Here is a 3936-nt window from a genome sequence, read left to right as displayed (position 1 = left end):
TGATTGTGTCCAGCAGATCGAAAGAGAAATGAACACCGCTGGATATGAAATGACCAAGTTATGTTGTGTTCCAAGACGGTACCCTACAGAATGACCGAAGTAAAACAGGAAGATATTTTCGGTCTCACCTGGTAGAACCGTATTCTAATACATTGAATAAATAGAGATTTAATTACGGCAGGTAAGTTCTTCCGTAATAATCTGCAGCAGGTATACACACACACACACACACACACACACATGTATATGTATGTGTATATATATACAGGTAAAGGTGAAGGTAAAGACCCCCTTCGGTCATGAGTGACCATGAGATTGCACCTAGAAAGTTACCCTCCAAGACACGAGTCCAGGCAAGGTTGTTTATGGAAGACCAGCAGTCACCCATGCATACCAGCCTCACCTCTCCATGCCACCGATGTTATCCAAGGGATAGGCAAAGCCTGATACAGCTTGGCACCAGTGACGTCGCAACTCATTCCTACAGCTGAGTGAACTGGAACAACGTGAAATAAAGTGCCTTGCTCAAGAACACAACACACCGCCCAATCCGTGAATCGAACTCACTACCTCATGATTGTGACATCGACCCAGTGCGTAACTGATACGTAATTTATTGACTCCGAAATGATGAAAGGCAAAGTCGACCTCGGCGGAATTTGAACTCTGAATGTAACGGCAGACGAAATACCGCTAAGCATTTCGCCCGGCGCGCTAACGTTTCTGCCAGCTCGCCGCCTTAAGTCTCCTCTCGACCGGACGGAGCCCCGAGACGATGGGATCCCGGGGTCGTAATGTGCGTTCGAGGTGTCGATGTCCACTGAGTCCTGCAATTCGCATCAGTTCACGCGGATAGCCACGCTCTTCATCGACAGACCAGCCGAATGGTCCCCCGTCCATGGTTTTGAAGCAACGTGAAATGAAGTGTTTTGTTCAAGAACACAATGCGTCGCCCGGTCCAGGAATCGAAACCACAATCTTACGATCATGTTGCTGACACCCTAACCACTAAGCCACGCGCCTCCACCATTGGTAAGCAAACTTTTTACCAAACAACACCTCCTGCTCCTGTATGTAGAAGTATATAAAACTAAGCAGAAATATATAGAAGTTTTGAAGAAGTGTAGTATCGTGTACATCTGGAATTAACCAAAGAAAAGGGAAAAACAGACGCAACTTAATAACCAGGAATTACATTTCAGGTGTAAAGTATTACGTTTCATGCTTTATGGCCCAGAATCCATCTCTTGAGAGCTTTGAGAATTTTTATTCTCCTGGGTGCACTTGACTAATATGGAGACTAATGTGTATAAAATGAGTAACAATAATATATATTATAAGTAGCAATGATGATTAAATACCCAAATTCATTAGAGAACAGAAAAATTTGTCCTCATCACCAGATTGGAGTTACATTTAAACAAACAGCAATTACGAGTTCAGCAGCAGCAGACGTAGCGGTGGTGGTGATGGTGGTATTGGTGGTGGTGGTGCTGGTGCTGGTGCTGGTGGTGCTGGTAGAATTTCACGCTTATTTCTCCCTGCTTGCATAGAACAGACGGTGTATTGTTGCAGCAAATTTTCTATCGCTGGATGCCCTCCATGCTGTCAATCCTTACCTTTATTTCCTAGGGAAATAATATTCCCCATGGCTAGACGAGTTTGTCACGGAAGGCAGGAAACGACGAAGATCACTTGTATGATAATGCCGCTTCTTTAAAGTATTTCAATGATGTCAAGATAGGGAACACACAAACACACATAGGTGCGTTTTATATACAGGTATATATAGGCGCAGGAGTGGCTGTGTGGTAAGTAGCTTGCTTACCAACCACATGGTTCCGGGTTCAGTCCCACTGCGTGGCAACTTGGGCAAGTGTCCTTTACTATAGCCTCGGGCCGACCAAAGCCTCGTGAGTGGATTTGGTAGACGGAAACTGAAAGAAGCCCGTCGTATATATGTATATGTATATATATGTGTGTATGTGTTTGTCCCCCAACATCGCTTGACAACCGATGCTGGGGTGTTTATATCCCGGTAACTTAGCGGTTCGGTAAAAGAGACCGATAGAATACGTACTAGGCTTTCAAAGAATAAGTCCTGGGGTCGATTTGCTCGACTAATGGCGGTGCTTCAGCATGGCCGCAGTCAAATGACTGAAACAAGTAAAAGAGTAAAAGAGTAGGTACTTCCGTGACTGTGTGGTAAGGAGTTAGTTCCCAACTACATGGTTCCGGGTTCAGTACCACTGCGTGGAACAATGGGCAAGTGTCTTCTACCATGGCTTCGGTCAACCAAATCCTTGTGAGTGGATTTGGCAGACAGAAACTGAAAGAAGCCCGTCGTATATTTTATGTGTATATGTATGTGTCTGTCTCTCTGTGTTTGCATCCCTCCTTCGCTTGACAACTGGTATTGGTGTGTTTACATCCCTGCAACCTAGTGGTTCGGCAGAAGTGACTGAAAAAATTAGTATGAGGCTTTAAAACAAAATTGGGGTTGATTCAAAGCGGTGCCCCCAGCATGGACGCAGAGTAATGGCTGAAATAAGTAAAATGTATATTTATATCTATGCGCCCACACATGTAGGTACATATTATGCACACACACACACTACAGCCTCCGTCCACGAAATTCACTCACAAAACTTAGGTCGGCCCCAAGTTGCAGACGACGTTTGACCAAAGTGCTAAACAGTGGGTCTGAAGCGAGGTTGGAAGCGAAGCTTCTTAACCACACCCACTTTTGGTTCTACTTCTAAAAAGTATAATAATTTAATTCTATTTCTTCTTTTCTTTTCTTGCCTTCATTTGGAAATAAAAGCGATAACATTCATAAGAACTAAGAAATGAATAAAATCTTTGACAATCATAAATTTTCGTTCTTCTTATTCCTTATTACCTCCACCAAGGAAGGAGCTTATGTTTTTATCGGCATTGGTTTGTCCGTCTGTCCGTCTGTATGCAAAATAACTCAAAAAGTTGTGAACGGTATTTGATGAAACTTGCAGAAAAAGTTGGTAATAACAAAAGAAACCGATGTTGAAATGTTGGTAGTGATCCGGGAATTTTTATGGATTCTTGAAGGATTTTTCTTTTGTTATATTTACTTTACATGAAGTATTACAATGTTACGTTCTTTTATTATCTCCCTTGAAAACACGTTCACCGTTTCCACGTAACCTATGGTGGTGTTGCTGTTTCCACAGTTTATTTTCGTTTCTCTATTAGTAATTTTACTCGCGTATCTATCTTAAAATGAGCTGCTTGGCGGAGGTCTGCGCTCTCCGAGTGCTTTTCTGGTTCCTTATTTTATTTTCCAATCTCAACTAATCACCCAGTAAAAATTGAAAAAAATTTCTCCCTTAGTAATATAATATTTCCTCCGATGTGATCCGCTATAGTAAAATATGCAACTATTTTCACTTCTATGTTATTCCACTAAAAATATCATTGACAAAATATCACATCTGTTCTAATTTATATTATTTTATTTTAATTTAGCTTTTGTGTTTATTTATTAATTTGTTTGTTTCTCTTATTTCACAATTAGAAATTCCCTGAGGACATAATTTTCCAATATTTTTAAGGATAAAAGCTACATTTGAAATATTAAGTTCAAGAGAAATATTAGCGATAAGCGAGAGAGAGAGAGGGGGGATGTGGAAAGAGGGAGAGAAAGAGAGAGAGAGAGAGAGAGAGGGGGAGAAATAGTGAGAGAGGAAGAGAGAGAGAGGGGGAGAAATAGTGAGAGAGGAAGAGAGAGAGAGGGGGAGAAATAGTGAGAGAGGAAGAGAGAGAGAGGGGGAGAAATAGTGAGAGAGGAAGAGAGAGAGAGGGGGTGAAAGAAATTACTTTTATGTCTAAGTATTTGACATCTTAAACTCAGTAGAAAAATACACTGCTGGGTTGGAATGGATATATGTGTGTGCGTGT

General features: G+C 41.6%; 1 pseudogene; it reads right to left on the bottom strand.

Annotated features, from left to right (window-relative positions):
* Window positions 1-745: 745 nt before the first annotated feature.
* LOC149132888 (5.8S ribosomal RNA) lies at window positions 746-904 on the bottom strand (annotated as a pseudogene).
* Between the last annotated feature and the right edge of the window lie 3032 nt (window positions 905-3936).

The sequence above is a fragment of the Octopus bimaculoides genome, chromosome 13, assembly GCF_046866305.1.
Source record: "Octopus bimaculoides isolate indiv1 chromosome 13, ASM4686630v1, whole genome shotgun sequence".
NCBI classification, from domain to species: domain Eukaryota; kingdom Metazoa; phylum Mollusca; class Cephalopoda; order Octopoda; family Octopodidae; genus Octopus; species Octopus bimaculoides.
Note: the sequence above shows the minus strand (reverse complement) of the source record. Positions and strands in the feature narration are given on the sequence as shown.